Genomic DNA, 17,870 nt, shown 5'->3' on the forward strand with positions numbered 1-17,870 from the left:
CAATTTGTACCCTCTCCATTGCCTCTACACTCTCCACTTCTACTGATATTTTGTGAAATTCCACTTCCTTAGTGATCATTGATACAAGGTACTCATTAACTAGATTAACATTGCCCTGCAGCTCTAAGTATATATTACCCTCTGTCCCTAATGGGGCCCACTTCACCGCTTACTACCTGCTTATTATTTAAAGACTGCTCAAAGATTTTTGGGTTCCCTTTCATGTTGACTGCCATTCTATTCTCGTAGAGATAGAGAATAAGCTAAATATAGAAGATATAAATATTTCCCATCCTTGGGTGAGGTGGAATTTTTTTATGCCATGAGTGGTAATGACCTGACCCACGAGTGTGGTGGAAGTAGAGACAATCAATGATTTGAAATGGAAATTGGATGGATACTTGAAGCAAAGGAACTTGCAGGAGGAAAGGGATCGAGCAGGTGAGTGGAACTGAGTAGCTGGCTCCGATAATTGCTGCAGTCACTTCGATCCCCCTTAATTTTGTACAAGGTGACAATGTTTGTATCACGCATGTTTTGAGCCCTTGTTGAGCTGGACTATGGTGGGCTCACTGTCCAGTTCCTCCATGACAGGGAAGTCTGGAATGGCACTGAGAGCTACTTGAATGACAATGTTCTCCGTTATGTAGAGTTCAAGGTAATGCTCCACTCACCTTTCCATCTGCTTGTTAGGTTCAGTGATGATCACCCCTGTCTTTGTCTTCAAAAGGTGCTGATTTAGTTACTACTGGGCCCATTGCTTTCTTAATTCCTTCATACATCCCTCGAGCATCCCCGGATTCAGCAGCAGAGTTTTAACCAGTATTGATTGGTGCAGTGCTGAGCAGTCTGCAGAGACTTGTTTCTGGCAGCTCTGAGAGCATCTCGATGTTGTTTGCTGGGGACTTGTTTGTAGTTCATGAGGGCTCTCCTCTTAGTTGCAGTAACTGACTCCATTTCAGTCCAATAAGCCTCAAACCAGTCAGCATTCCTCCCATCTCTTTTCCTATACACAGTGAGTGCAGAGTTATTGATGGTGGCGTGCGGATGATTCCACTTTGACACTGCACTGAGGCCTTGAGCATTGTTGTCTGAAAGAGCCTGATCGAGGATGTTGAGGAACTCCTGGGTCATTGGTTCGGCAAGTGTTGATCAGAGGACGACCTTTCTTCATGGATGGATGAAGCTTCCTTGGCTGAAGCCTGACCTTGTTACACACCAGGGAGTGGTCAGTGTCACAGTCAGCGCTGTGATAGCTGTGAGTGATGAGGACACTGCTGAGGGTGGTATGTCTGGTGATGATAAGGTCTAGCTGGTGCCAGTGGCGTGATCTCGGATGTCTCCAGGACACCTTGTGGCACAGCTTGACCTGGAAGTAGCTGTTCATCACACAGAATCCATCTTGACAGCATAGCTCCAGCAACCTCTGTACATTTTCGTTCATCTTGCAAATCCCCTGGTGCTCTATGCACATTGGCAAAGCTGTGTAGTCAGTATCCAAGCTTGTGTTGAAGTCTCCTAGAAGGTACAGTCCCTCAGTGCTGGGAATTCTACTGATGGCAGTGTCAAGTGTCACATAGAATTGATCCTTGACATCTGGGGTGGAGGTGAGTGTCGGGACATAGATGCACATGAGATTAACTGGGCCCACGCTTGTTGACAAGTGAAGAGTAAGAAGTCTCTCTGAGCCTACTGTGGGTGGTTCACTCATCTCAAGTAGCGTGTTTTTTACTGTGAAACCCACTCCATGCTCACGAGTTGCCTCTTGGGCTTTCCCCTGCCAGAAGAAGGTGTAGTGTTTCTCTTTGAGGGATCCACTTTGAACGAGTCTAGTTTCTTGCAGCTCAGCAATGTCCACATTGAGCCTTGTGAGTTTCTTGTCGATCACAGCTGTCTTGTGTGTGTCATCAACCTGCAGAAGGTTGTCGGTAAGGCCAGGACACATGGTCCTCACATTCCAGCTTGTGATGCGAAGGACTGGTGTCTTCTTTGTTGAGTTTGTTTTTCTTGGTGCATAGATTATCGATCCGCCTGTTGAGAGATGACTCTCCAAGCTCCAAGCACTCATTGAAGCAAGCAGGTCGTGGCAGGACAGCACCTAACTGACTGGGGGCTGCCCAGCTTGGAGTGAATGGTAGCTATCCAATGAGACACTAAGAGCTCTCCCACTGTCCGAAGTAACCCCTGGCGCTCATACTCTGCACCAATTCAATGAGAGCTTATAATCAGTAACTGTTTATTCCCGGGTTGTGCTAATGTTTAACCAAGAAGCTGGAGTGTCCTCTCCAGGGCACAGGCCTGGGCAAATAGTATGGTGACCCTGAGAATCAGGACTCCCTCTCAGCATTGCTAGTATTGTCCAAAGGAAAGGAAATGCCAGTACTGTTTGTTAACAGCTCTGCTGTTGGAGTTGCTGGAAAACTGCCTGATAAGTAACAGGTAACTGCCTCCAGGACTCCACTCCGGATTTACTCTCCAGGTTTACTCCCTCAGCCTTCTTATTCATTTATTTCGAGATACAGTACTGAAACAGGCCCTTCCAGCCCACCGAGTCTGTGCCGACCATCAACCACCCATTTATACTAATCCTGCATTAATCCCGTATTCCTACCACATCCCCTCAATTCCCCTACCACCTACCTACACTAGGGGCAATTTACAATGGCCAATTTACCTATCAACCTGCAAGTCTTTGGCTGTGGGTGGAAACCGGAGCACCCGGCAGAAACCCAAGTGGTCACAGGGAGAACTTGTAAACTCTGCACAGGCAGTACCCAGAATCGAACGCGGATCACTGGAGGTGTGAGGCTGCGGTGCTAACCACTGCGCCACTGTGTCTTCTCGAGACACCCATCGAGAAGTGAGACTTTTTGCCCAGAGATGGGGCTCTGTTTCTTGGCATCAGGATGGAACCACACACCAGTGGGCCTGTATGACATGCACAAGGATATCACACACTGCCCCATCCCTGGTGCAGATCAGAGTCAGACACTGAACAGATTGCAACCCACAAGGACATCACAACCTTCCCGCTCTCTGGGACAGGTCAGTGTGACACACCAAACAAACAGCACCCCACAGGGACCTCATAAATGCCACGTCCCTGTGACAGATCAAGTTCAGACACTGCAAATATTGCAACCACAGGAACATCACAAATTGCCCCATCCCTCGGACAGCTCGGGGTCTGACATTGAACATATTGCAACAACAAGGACATTACTGTATAACTCCATCCATTCTGAAAAACAAGCATTCACCCTACTTTTTACCCTGCAGCCAATTTTGGATCCACACTGCCACTTCCCCTTTAATCCCATCTGCTTGAATTTTGTTAACAAGTCATAGAGAGATGCAAAACTGAAACAGGCCATCCGGCCCACTGAGTCTGTGCTGACCAACCACCACCCATTTATAGTAATCCTACACCATAATCCCATATTCCCTACCACATCCCCACCATTCTCTTACCTACACTAGGGACAATTTACAACAGCCAATTTACCTATTAACCTGCAGTCTTTGCTTGTGGGAGGAAACCGGAGCACCCAGCAGAAACACACACAGTCACAGGGAGAACTTGCAAACTCTGCACAGGCAGTACCCAGAACAGAACCTGGGTTGCGAGAGCTGTGAGGTTGCAGTGCCAACCACTGTGCCATTGTGCTGCCCCAAGTCTAGTTTATGGTACCTTTTCAAACACAATTTTGATGTCCAGACACGCACCATTAACCTCACCACCCTGGTCAACTCTCTCTGAAACTTCATCAAAGAAATTAATTCATTAATTATTTCAGACACAATCTTCTGTTAACCAATCTGTACTGGCTGTCATTTATCAGCCCATGTTCTACCAAGTGACAGTTAATTTCCTCTTGGATAATTGTCTCTAAAAGTTTCCCCACCACCGACATTAGACTAATTGGTCTGTAGTTCCTGGGTTTATCTCTCTTTTTAAACAGGGCTGTAATATTCACAATCCTTGCAGGCTTATCTTTTAATTCTGGAAAGTCTATTGTAGACAATCACTTTGGGAATGACTTTAACCAATTAAAGCAACAGGATACTTGATTAATAAGTCCAGAACTTTTATTGAGAGTAAAATAGTACTTAATAATTGAAAGTAAAATTATACTTAACAAACTTGCGGAATATAACTTTACAGCTCTGGGGACTGGTCGAGCTTGGTCTCAGAGTGTCACGGTCCTCTTTGTCCAGTCGAGATCCCTCATCAGGTGGAGAACTTGGTTGATGATCTGAGCCTTTACCCCTGAGATCTTCTAGTGTTCCTGCACACTGAAACCTTACAAGCTCCCTACTTTTAACCCCTGGATGGCCATCACACCACCATGTAAAATAATAATTGGTCCTAGCTGTTGCTAGGTACATTTAATTAGTTCTTAATAATGTCTTCCACTAACAGTCACCTGTCCTCAGAATCTCAGACATGAGTACAATGGAGTGGTTTCACACTGTCTCCCAATCTGATCTGAAACAAGTTTCTTGTTCATTAAATCAAGACTCTTGAAGGTCACGATGTACCATACCATGGGTTTTATCAGGGGTCCGAGAAAGATCCATTGTTTGAATACATTTAGCTGAAACTGTCCTTTCCCACACAGACACAGAAACTCACAGTAATTAGATTGAACTACCTTGAAATGAAAACCCATTCTCTCTAAAATGTTTATTGATTCATTAATTATAACTCAATCAAGGTTCATTACTTTTACAATCATCTGTTTCAGGATGGGTAGCTACTCATTAATTATACAGGATATAAACGTTAGTACTGAACACAAAATGGTTCCTTTGGTCATGTGTTCATTATAAAATGGCTTTCTTAACGTTGTTAGTTATGACAATGGATACATGATAAAAATGGTCAAGTTAAACTGAGATCGAACTACCCAAGCTTACCTCCATCCTCCAGTCCTCTGGCGTCATTCCCATATTCAAGGAGGATTGAAAGATTGTGGTTCGAGTCTCTGCTATTTCCACCCTGACTTCCCTCAGCAACCCAGGATGCAGCCCATCCAGACCGGGTGACCTTTCTACTGTGAGCATTGCTAACCTTGTAATTGTCTCCTCTTTATCTATTTTCATCCCCTCCAAATTCTCCACTTCCTCCTCCTTTACTGTGACATTTGCAGCACCCGTTTGTTTTGTGACAGATGAAATGTACTTAATTAGTGCCTCAGCCACACCCTCTGCCTCCACAGGATCTCCTAATTGACCCACCCTTTCATTGACTGTCCATATGTTGGGAAAAGACTTCAGTGTTCCCAGTTATGTGACCTGCCAATCTTTTCTCATACAGCTTGCTGATCTCTTTTCCTTTTTCAGCTCTCCTCTGCACTTTCTGTATTCTGCTTGTTTCTCTACTGCACATGAGTCCTCACATGATTTCTCAGTGAATGGTTTTTGAACTATTTTGTAAAAGGATTTAGTTTTGTAAATTTCTCCCTAGCTCCCCTCATGGTCAGGCAGAAAGTTTAACTGCTGTGTTTTCAAACAGCAACAGCTTTATTTGAAAAGCCATTGGGACAGGATTCCGGGTTTTAATCCAGTCACAAATCTGGTTCTGACGTCTTGTGGCTCCAGCTGTCACATGACCTGTCAGAGGATGACCTCATAATTGACCCAGTCATGGAGCTGTGGGTTGATGTTTAAATTGTTTCAAAATAATTTTCCAGAAGGACAATCAAAATGAATCGATATATAAAAGGTAGATTTTGTGAATTTGTGCTCCCAGTGGAAATTCCTGCAGAGTCTGCTGGTTTTCATATCCCCAATTCCCCACAGGAAGCTCTGTGCTCGGAGTCTGTATTCATTACATCAACATGATACAGAAGCATTTCATGGGAGACCCCAGTGTGAATTGTAGACAGGTGGGTCAGTTTTAACTTTCAAAGTAACACAGAAGCAAAATAATGATGATACTGGAAATCTGAAATAAAAACAGAAAATGCTGGAAATACTCAGCAGGTCTGGCAGCATCTGTGGAGAGAGAAACAAAGTTAACGTTTCAGATCTGTGACCTTTCATCAGAACTGAGCTGAAATTGTCTGAGGGACTGCGATTGTGGAATCAATTTCAGGGTCAAAGACATTGTACTTGGTAAGGATAGGAAGATGGAGATTATTAAGTGCAGTGCTAAAATATAGATGCTTTGACATTATTTTAATCAAAATTGATTTAAACTTTGTGCTCATGAATCCTATCTTTTGATCACAATGACACTGCAAGCAATGGAAAAAGCAAGACTTGCATTTCACGACCACAGGACATTGCAAAGCCTTTTCCAGCCAATGAAGGAAGGACTTTTCAAGTGTAGTCACTCAACAGTACAATAGAGTACCCTACAATAAAGATGTATAAGATTCTCACCACACAACTGCCAGATTATGACCATCCCAAACAAGAGAGAATCTAACCATCTCCCTTTGACATTCAATGGCATTACCATCGCTGAATCCCCCACTCTCAACAACCTGGGGGTTACCACTGAGCAGAAACTGAACTGCAGTAGCCATATAAATATTATGGCGACAAGAGCAGGTCAGAGACTAGGAATCCTGCGGCACGTAACTCACCTCCTGACTCCCCAAAGCCTGTCCACAAGTTAGGAGTGTGATGGAATACTCTCCACTTGTCTGGCTGGGTGCAGCTCCAACAATACTCAAGAAACTCAACAGGACAAAGCAGCCCGCTTGATTGGCACCCCATTTACAACATTCATGCCCTCCATCACTGGCACACAGTGGCAGCAGTGTGTACCATCCACAAGATGCACTGCAGCAATGCGCCAAGGCTCCTGAGACAGCACCTTCCAAACCCGCGACCTTTATCACCGAGAAGGACAAGGGCAGCAGATGCATGGGAACACCACAACCTGCAAGTTCCCCTCCAAGCCACACACCATCCTGAATTGTAACTGTATCACCGTTCCTTCACTGTTGCTGGGTCAAAATCCTGGAACTCTCTTCATTACAGCAGCACATGGACTGCAGTGGTTCAAGAAGGCAGCACAGCACCACCTTCTCAAGGCAATTAGGGATGGATAATAAATGCTGGCCGAGCCAGCGACACCCACCTCCCATGAATGAATAAAAAAAATGATAATATCCTGTAATCCTCCAAAGTAGAAAATACAGATGGAAATGAAAAATAATAAAACACAGTCAGCATGGATTTCACAAAGAAAGACTTGATTAACCTTATCATTGAAAAATCAACAGCAAGAGTAATATAGCAGATGTAGAAGAGTTTTAGTTAATAAAGCCTCATCCATTTATGTGCTTGAACCATCAAATTGTGGGTTAACAAACAAACACACTAACTGACAGAGCTGCATGTTGTGCTTTCTAAATTACCCTAAAGGAGAGTGTTAATGAGTTAAAGCTTCAGGTTGCTGCAACCAGAATAGCCATTGTCCACGATCAGTTTTACTGTCATAAATAAAGGGTGGAAGATTCATTGTGAATCTACAGAAACAGTCTGGTCCTGCACACTGCACACACATCCACGTCATCACCAACCAGCTCTCCTATAATTGGTGCAGTTATTTGACTTTGCCCCATTCGCTCCATGGAATTACTTTTAAAAGATTTTAAATTACAAGCAGTTTTGTTAATATTCAGCCTTTGAGAAGAAATCATTCCCTGGCCACAGTGGAGAGAGCATTGAATATAAAACTGTAGACTACCAGGTAACACAGTGAAAGCTGATCAGCTAATTTATAATTACTTACTTTTCTTATTTTTGCTCTTGCTATTTGGTTTTTCATCATTTTCAGCTCCTGACTGTGGATATTTTTGTGATTAAATGTGAAAAGATGCACTGTTTCTCAGCCCCGGTATATTGGCTCTTTCTCTGTACAGTGCTGTACACACTCAGATACTGACACTGTCTCTCCCTCCCTCAACTTTACAGCCCTGACGGTGCAGAAAGCGCTGCTCAAAGTTACACATTCTGACTGTTTGCAGTTGATTAGTGAGAGATTATTAACGTATCCTTCTGCAGCGCTGCCTCGGTTAATAACAGCAGATCGAAGTCACATTTCAGATACAGAAACAGACGCATCAATTATTCACTCTTTCCCAGAGTGAGTGAGGCCGGGACAAGCAGCAACATTCCGGCCCCACACTCTGCAATTACCCAGCACCAGTGGAAAGCAGTGAACACAGATTCAATCAGTGGGTTAATGTCCATTACAGTGATGCAAGATTCCACAGCCCAGGACAAACATCAAACATCCCCATACACCTAGAACAAGCTCAGGAAAACCCGGGGGAGTTAATATCCCAGTCACTGAGCATTCCAGTCACATTGAACAAGTTCCTGAACTGAGTGAACCTTTCAAAGTACATAAGTGATGACGAGGTCAAAAAGGTCTGAACAGTTAAGGTGACTGAGCGGTTTCAGCTTCTCTGTTCAGGTTGCAGCTTTCACTGGAGGCATGTGCTAAAATCCCACTTCTGACAACTTGATTTTCAGTTACTTTGCAGAGCTTCCTTGAAGGTTTGAGGTAGAGTAAATACTGAGGAACTGTTTCTAACTGCTGAAGGGTCAATAACCGAAGGTTATAGATTTAAGGTGACTCACAAAACCAGAAGGAACTTGAGGAAAAATTCCTTTCTGCAACGTGTGGTTAGCATTTCAGTTATGTGGATAGATTGGAGAAGCTGGGGTTGTTCTCCTTGGAGAGGAGATTTGATAGAGGTGTTCACAATCATGAGGGGTCGTGACAGACCCGATAGAAACTGTTGGTAGAAGGATTGAGACTCAGGTAAAATCTGTGGCTCAGTTGGTCACACTCACCTCGAAATCACAAGCTTCTGGGTTCAGATTTCACAGCTGACACTCCAGTACAGCACTGAGGGTGTTGAAGGTGCTGCCTTTCAGGTGTGATGTTAAACCAAGACCTGGTCTGCATGTTTGGGTGAATGTAAAAGATCCCATGCTGCAATTTCAAACAAGTGAAGAGCAATTCTCCCTGGTGTTGTGATCAATATTTGCCTCTCATTCAGATCAGTTGGTCATTATCACATTGCTGTTTGTGGGTATTAGCTGCTGCATTTCTGACATTACAACAGTGATTACACTTCAAAAGTATTTCATTGTCTACAAAGTGCTTTGATATGTCCAGTGGTCTTGAAAGGTGCTATATAAATGCAAGTCTTTTCTTTCTTTATCACAACACATTGCTGTGTAAAAAATGGTTCTTCTGCCAATCACCTGATATCCGTGTCCTCTGCATACTGACCCTTTTGCCACTGGAAACAGTTTCTCCTTATTTAAACTATTGAAGAACTTCATGATTTTGAACAAATGTGTCAAATCTCTTCTGAATTTTCTCTGCTGCAAGGAGAACAACCCCAGCTTCTCCAATCTCTCACTGAAATCCCTCACCCTGCTACCATTGTGGCAAATCTCTTTTTTATTCTTTCATGGGATGTGGGCACTGCTGATACAATGTGATTCCTGTCAACGCAGCGGCCCGCTGACATCATCGGACTGTGCCAAGCTGTGCATCGGCACAGCTACATCTTGCCAGGATTAAGTGGCACATGCGTAGGATGATGTCATTGCGCAGCGCCAACATCATCGCATATCCGCGCCTGGTCCATCTTCACACACGGGCGCGAAAGCATCATCGTGTATCCAGCCCCTCACTCAGCTGGAGGAAGCGGCTGAATAGGAGACTTTGAGGCTGGAGCTCTCCCCCCTCGGCAACTCGCTCCAGGCCTCGACGCTTCCTCCCCTCAGCTACTCGCTCGACACCTCGATGCTCCCCTTGACAATTGTTCCCCACTCGCGTCATCCAGCTCTCTGGCCACTTGCTCTCTGCCCCCCAACCCCCGCTCCAGCCGCTAGCTCTAGGCCGTGCCACCTCCCTCCTCTAGGCCACTCACTACTCACTCCTACGTCACACTTTGCAGCCCACCTTGCTTCTTCGGGCGGCGCGTGGAGACTGGACAAACGTGGGAGCAAGTGGCCGAGAGAATGGAAGCAGCGCAGCCTAGAGCTAGCGGCTGGAGGGGAGGGGGGTGGGGAGTGAGCGAACGACTGGAGAATGGGGTGACATGATCGGGAGACAATCGGCCAGGGAAGTAGCGGGGGGGTGAGCAGTGAGGTCTGGAGCGAGCGACAGTGGAGGGTGGAAGCGGCCGGTGCAAAGCAGGGGGAGAAAGCGAGTTGTGCCACCTAGTGGTTGCGTTGTCAGCAAACGCAGCCTTTATTGTCCATCCTTAATTGCCCTTGAGAAGGTGGTGGTGAGCTGCCTTTTTGGAGCTGCTGCAGTCCATGTGTTGTATGTAAACCCACAGTGCTGTTAGGAAGGGAGTTCCAAGATTTTGATCCAGTGACAGTGAAGGAATGGTGATATAGTTCCCAGTCAGGACAGTGTGTAACTTGGAGGGGAGCTTGCAGATGGTGGTGTTCCCATTCATCCAATATCCTTCTAGGTGGTCGAGGTTGGGTGTTTGGAAGGTGCTGTCGAAGGAGGCTTGGTGAGTTGCTGCAGTGCATCTTGTAGATGGTACACACTGCCGCCACTGTTCACTGGTGGTGCAGGAAGTGAATATTTAAAGTAGTGGATGGAGTGCTGATCAAGTGATCTGCTTTGTCCTGGATGGTGTTGAGTTTCTTTGGTGTTGTTGGAGCTCCACTCATCCAGGCAAGTGGGGAGTATTACATCACACTCCTGACTTGTGCCTTGTAGATGGTGGACAGGAGGTGAGTTCCTTGCAGCAGAATTCCCAGCCTCTGACCTGCTCTTGTAGCTACGGTATTTATATGACTGATCCAATTCAGTTTCTGCTCATTGGTAACCCCCCGGATGTTGATTGTGAAGGATTCAGCAATGGTAATGTCATTGACTGTCAAGGGGAGATGGTTAGATTCACTCTTGTTGGAAATGGTCATTGCCTGGCATTTTTGTGGCGTGCATGTTACTTGCCACTTATCAGTCCAAGCCCAATCTTGCCCAGGTCTCTCTACATTTGGACACGGACTGCTTCAGTATCTGAGGAGTTACTAATGCAACTGAACATTTTGCAATCATCAGTGAACATTTCCACTTCTGACCTTATGATGGAAGGAAGTTTATTGATGAAGCAACTGAAGACGGTTGGGGCCGAGGACACTACCCTGAGGAACTCCTGAGCGATGTCTGGTACTGAGATGATTGGCCACCAACAACCAGCACCATATTCCTTTGCGAGAGGTATGCCTCCAACCAGTGGAGGTTTTTCTCCTTGATTGCCATTTACTTCAATTTTGAAAGGGCTCCTTGATGCCCTTGGCAAGAGCAGTCACTGTCACCTCACCTCACCTCCTGAATTCAGCTCTTCTGTCCATATTTGAACCAAGGCCATAATGAGGTCAGGAACCGAGTGGCCTTGGCGGAAACCAAAATGAGCATCGGTGAGCAGGTTATTGCTGTGTAAGTGCTGCTTGATAGCACTGTCAACGACACCTTCCATCACTTTACTGATGATCAAGAGGAGGCTGACGGGGCAGTAATTGACCGGGTTGGATTTGTCCTGCTTTTTGTGTACAGGACATACCTGGGCAATTTTCCACATTGCCGGGTAGATGCCAGTGGTGTAGCTTGGCAGGCGGCATGGCTAGTTCTGGAGCACAAGTCTTCAGCACTGCAGCCAGGATGTTTTCAGTATCCAGAGCCTTCAGCCATTTCTTGATATCATGTGGAGTGAAGTGGATTTAGCTGAAGGTTGGCACCTGTGATGCTGGGGATCTCAGGAGGAGGCCGAGATGGATCATCTACTTGGCACTTCTGGCTGAAGATGTTTGCAAATGATTCAACCTTGTATTTTGCACTGATATACTGGTCTCCCCTGTCATTAAGGATGGGGATATTTGTGGAGCCTCGTCCTCCTGTTAATTGTTTAATTATCCATCACCATTCAGGACTGGATGTGGCAGGACTGCAGAGCTTTGATCTGATCTGTTGGTTGTGAGATCACTCAGCTCTGTCTATTGCATGCTGCTTCCGCTATATGACATGCAAGTAATCCTGTGTTGTAGCTTCACTCATTTTTAGGTCTGCTTGGTGCTGCTCCTGACATGCCCTCCTGCACACTTCATTGAAGCACCATTGCTCCCTTGGCTTGATGGTAATGGCAGAGTCAGGGATATGTCAGGCCATGAGGTAACATATTGTGTTTAAATACAATTCTGCTGCGGCTGATGGCCCACAGTGCCTCATGGATGTCCAGTTTTGAGCTGCCAGTTCTGTTCATTTCTTCCCTCAGATATAATTGACTACTCCGCCCCCACCCCCTCCCAGTGTGGTTGACAGGACTCTCAACCTCTGCCTTCCCCCTTCCCCCTTCCCCTCCCTCCCAGAACTGCGACAGGGTTCCCCTAGTCCTCACTTACCACCCCACCTGCCTCCACATCCAAAGGATCATCCTCCACCATTTCCACCACCGCCAGCGTGATGCCACCACCAAACGCATCCTCCCCTCCCCTGTCAACATTCTGAAGGGATTGTTCCCTCCGCGACACCCTGGTCCACTCCTCCATTACCCCCGATACCTCATCCCCTTTCCAAGGCACCTTCCCATGCTATCGCAGGAGATATAATACCTGCCCTTTTCCCTCCTCTCTGCTCATTATCCAAAGCCCCAAACACTCCTTTTAGGTGAAGCAGCGATTTACTTGTACTTCTTTCAATTATGTATACTGGATTCACTGCTCACAATGTGGTCTCCTCTAAACTGGGGAGACCAAATGCAGATTAGGTGGAACACCTCTGCTCAGGCCGAAATCATGACCCTGAGCTTCTGGTTGATTGCCATTTCAACACTCCCCACTGCTCTCATGTCAACATTTCTGTCTTTGGCCTGCTTCAGTGTTCCAGTGAAAATCAACCCAAGCTCGAGGAGCAGCACCCGACCTTTTGATTCGGCACTCTACAGCCTTGTGGATTGAACATTGTGTTCAATAACATCAGAGCATGACTGGTGTCAGGCAACCACAAGCATTAACACACTCTTTACCTTTATCCCAGGACAGCTTTGTTATTTAATCTCTCCTGCCCTCTGCTCTATCAAACACCTTCCCTTTTGTTCTCTCCCACATGCCCCTCCCCTTCACTTGTTTAAAACCTAATTCTTTTCTATCCTGTGTCAGTTCTGATGAAAGGTCACAGACCAGAAACGTTAACTTTGTTTCTCTCTCCACAGGTGCTGCCAGAGCTATTGAGTATTTCCAGCACTTTATGTTTTTATTTCAGATTTCCAGCATCTGCAGTATTTTGCTTTTATTGTGTCAGAAAGTCTTTCCTTCATTCAGGACTCTTACCTCTCTCCAGAATCTCTCTGCTAAAGATTGAACTTTATCTCATTTCACTCACAGCTCAGGGTCAGTGTGGCACAGTGGGACTTCTGGCTGTGTCCCACTTCACAATCCATCAGTACTGAGAAAACAATGGGGAATATTACTCACATGTTGTGTTCTGTAACTTTTTACAAACACTTTAATGTATATATTGTCTTCCAAAGCAGTGACAGAATGGTAGCTTTAGTGTGTTGTTGAGATAGCTTTGTTGAGTTCGTGCTGTACTAACAGTTAAACAGTTCTTGGTTCAATCCCAGGTTTTGGCACTTTCAACCTCTCCTGTGTCTTTTTCTTTGGCTCCAATTGTCAAGCTGCATGATTTACTCTGAAATTAGCACCAGAGAACCAAGGCACCAGCGAGCATGAGGAGCTGAAATTAGCACAGATCAAATCCACTTAATATTTCTGACTGAAGATGGTTGCAAATGCTTCAGCTTCATCTTTTGCACTGACGTGCTCAGCACCACCATCAGTGAGGATGTGATTGTATTTGGAGCCTCCTCGTCTTGTTAGTTATTTAATTATCCACCACCATTCACGACTGGATGTGGCAGGACTGTGGAGCTGTGATCTGATCCTGAGGGAGATATCCATGCGTGGAATGGCAGGATGTATGGAGAGTGATCCTGAAGAGGGTGTCTGAGCCTGGAGTGGAAGCTTTCCGTGGAGGTGCAGAAGTAGGTCATTCAGCCCCAGTGTTTTATAAAGGTTTAGCATAACTTATTTGCTTTTACTCTATGCCTCTATTCATAAAGCCAAGTGTCCTGTTTGCTCTTAGCAACCTTTTCAAACCTTGATTCAAAAAAGATTGGTGTACATTGTCTCATTCTTCCTCCCAAACTGTATCACTTCACAATTTTCTGTGTAAAATTTTATCTGTTGTGTGAAAGCCCATTTTACCAGTGTGATTAAGTTCCTCTGAAGTGTGTTACTGTCACTGGCATAGGACGCAATTCACGAGCATTCTTTGATGCTATCTCTGTGGAAAGAGCAATCTTACACACTAGCTCAAATTGGGATTTTGTTTGTTTAGTATCTTTCCTCATCCACCAATATAAGCACAAATCTGTCTCATAATGTACGGTCTAAGAATGTGCCAATGTTGCAATGTGGTGATAAATTCTTCAGTGTCACAATGTACTCACCAACTGTTTCACTACTTTTCTGATTTCTAGATCCAAGTTTGTAGCTTTCCGCGATCTCCAGTGGCTTAGGGTTGAGCCTCACTTCAACGAAGAAACGGAAAATTATAATTTAAAGATTACACTGTCAATCATTCACATCTCTGTCTTCTCCTGAACTTCGAGTTCAAATTTGTTTGTGAAGTTGATTCACACGTTAAGACAGCACAGTCTTTGTCTTTGTGAAGGAAGTGATTTGGGAATGGCTGTTTGAAACTGTCCCTTCTTGCACAGAAATTCAGTGCAAATACTCGATCACTCACAATTTCCTTGAGAGAAATTTGTTCACAATCGCATTCGACACGGAAACTGCCTCAGCATTAATCTCACTGAAGCAGAATGTGACCGTGTTGTATGTTTCAGAATGTTGGTGCCGTTATTTGTCGCTTTTAACCGAGACTGGGACACAGGGCAAGGTTGATCCGAGGTTGGAATATGTTATCATTCAGGAGCAAGAAAAATCAAAAGGAACAAAATAAGAAAACCCAGTCTCTGGATTTGAGAATCTGTAGATTCGCTTTGGGAAAGTGAATCAGAGCAGAATGAAGGGTGAACTGTCCAGAAGAGATGAAGACACAGCTCAGTCAACACGTTCCCCTGGTTTATGATGCTGGAACATTCCTCACACAGAAATGATTCAACCCAATGACAAACATTCTTACAGCTGATAATTTATGCTACTGATTTAAGGACTGTCTCATGTGGTTACCGAGTGATGACGAGAAGATATTAAACTTTGTTCTATTCAATCGAGCTGTGATGAAGTTTGAATTTTTCTACCTTTTATAAACAGCATTTGAAGGGTCTTGGTAACAATGTTCAGTGTTGATGAGAGTGGGGTCTGGGTGAGAAGCTGCTGAGTGTGACAGGGTCAGGACTGGATGCAGGAAGTTCTCTGACAGTCTCCCTCTATCTTTCTGATGGGTTTGAGTTGATTTACGACTGGTAGCTTTTATTTTACTTTTCTTATTTAGAGATACAGCACTGAAACAGGCCCTTCGGCCCACCGAGTCTGTGCCAACCAGCAACCACCCATTTATACTAATCCTACATTAATCCCATATTCTCTACCACATCCCACCATTGTCAAACCATGTACCTACACTACGGACAATTTACAATTTACCTACCAACCTGCAAGTCTTTTGGAGGTGGGAGGAAACCAGAGCACCCGGTGGAAACCCACAGAGACACAGGGAGAACTTGCAAACTCCACACAGGCAGTACCCAAAACTGAATCCTGGTCGCTGGAGCTGTGAGGCTGCGGTGCTAACCATTGTGCCACTGTGCTGCTGTTGGTGTTTTGATAAATGAAGGAAGTTCCCTCCACCCATTTTCTTTGGACAGACAGTGTGGTACAAGGATGTAAAGGGTTAATGCTGAAGATAGTGGGATCAACCCCTCCCAGTGTCAGAGTGATGATGTAACAGTCACATGAGATGAAGTTTGGGAGAAGAGAGAGCAGCACCAAGGATGCTAGCTTAGCAGGCTTGATGAGTGTGCATCGAGTATTGTGCAAATTAGAAAAGAGTTCTTAGTTCTTTCAGCAGGAACTGTGTCCAGAAAATATCGAGAAACTCACAATTTTATTATTCAGGAGTCGGAACACAGATATTAATTCCAAGTGACAGTTCTGGGAACAATTAACAAAAAAAGTAGAGAATAATATTGCTGACTGATTGAAATCCCCTAGTGAGGAGACAGTTAAACAGGTGATCTGTTGGAGCATCCTTCGATCCAAGGTTTCAGCAACATTTAATCTCCCTTTTCGGTGAAATTCTCTGTTATTTGCAACTTTTTGTATTAGCTTTAATGGGCGAGTGAAAAAACTGAAAAAATTGAACAGTTCCATCCTTTCTTTTCTTCCTTCTTCTCTTCTTTCCATCTGTCCCAGATCAATATAATGATGAGAATCCCACTTTAATCTGCTGTTTCTGGTGTTTTATCCATTCCAATCAAAACTTCAACATTCCAAACAAATCTATTTGTTATTCCACAGTGTCTCTCCATGTGTTTTATTCTGTTGTCTGCTTTCACAGTCTGTTTGATGATCAATGTTACATCTCACTCTCTGTTCTGGTGAAGATCAGAAGCAGTGATATCTGTTTACACCACCCGACAAGTCGGCCTGAGGCTGTGCCTCGCTGATCATGTGGAGTTTAAGCAATTCTTCCAGTCAGTTGGTTCAGTTGTCATTTCATGAGTAATTCGGTCATCATGACTTCGTCAGTGACCTAATGGTTCAGGTGTCTGAGTGATGTTAATCATGATGTGTTGAAATGATTGTATGTTCCAGTCTTTCCGTGGTGGGTTTTCACACCGAGTAGAAACGTGTTGGACATGGTCTGGAAATGTTTCACACCGCTCCATTCCCAACTTCATTTCCTTGCAGAAGATATATTTCCATCATTGCACAGCTGGCTGCACAGCCAGAAACTGTGCTGAATGTGACAGCTGTGCTCCTGCAACTGACAAAGTGGCCGAGAGGTTAAGGCGATGGACTGTTAATCCATTGTGCTCTGCACACGTGGGTTCGAATCTCATCCTTGTCGCTAGTTTATGAACTGTTTAGTGCATTGTTGATGTTTAAAGTCAGCCTCGAAACCTGTTCTTGTCAATGTCCAGACAGTGATTCCAGAATTGGTTATACTTTATTAAAATTGAGACAGACAATTGGAATTCTTCACCCAAACTGCACTGGAATGAAGATCAAATAGGGATCACGAAACAGAGCAGGATTTTTCCTCCGCTCCTTCCTTCCATCTTTACTTTCTCTTGATTTGCACCAAGTGAAAGACAAATGGGAAAAGCAAATGGCGAGGGAGCAGATGCAGAAAATTATCCTTTGGCAAGAAATTTATTTTCAAATCTTCCTGATAGATTAAGTGAGTGAGCGATGCTTTGGCAGATGGAGTTTGAAATGAGGGGTCATCTACTACCTACGATAGATCAGAGTGTTTTTTGTAAGAGGTGAGATGTTAGAAACGGCGGAGGAGCAGAGACCCGAATACTGAATTAATAAAAGCTAGTGGACTGGTAGAAAATAATGTGAAAAGTGAACAGAATACGAAGATTGGAACTCATGTTGCAGTGATATAAAGCTCTGTGCTCCTGAAGTAAATGTCCAAGCCCAGATTGTGGGGGAATCTGTGGAGAGTGATTTGGTTTTTATTCATTCTTGGGTGTGAGTATCGCTGATAAGGCTAGCATTTATTACCCATTCCTATTGCCGTTGAGAAGGTGGTGGAGAGCTGCCTTCTTGAACTGATGCAGTCCATATGGTGCAGGAACACCCACAGTGCTATTGGGGAGGGAGTT

At 44.8% G+C, this 17,870-nt stretch overlaps 1 non-coding gene across 1 annotated transcript; it reads left to right on the forward strand.

Moving 5' to 3' along the window:
• Positions 1 to 17,022: 17,022 nt before the first annotated feature.
• Positions 17,023 to 17,104, forward strand: trnan-guu (transfer RNA asparagine (anticodon GUU)). The gene has a single exon. It is a non-coding gene; the product is annotated as a tRNA-Asn (tRNA).
• The last annotated feature ends 766 nt before the right edge of the window (positions 17,105 to 17,870 follow it).

Source organism: Heterodontus francisci, unplaced genomic scaffold, assembly GCF_036365525.1.
Source record: "Heterodontus francisci isolate sHetFra1 unplaced genomic scaffold, sHetFra1.hap1 HAP1_SCAFFOLD_43, whole genome shotgun sequence".
NCBI lineage: Eukaryota > Metazoa > Chordata > Chondrichthyes > Heterodontiformes > Heterodontidae > Heterodontus > Heterodontus francisci.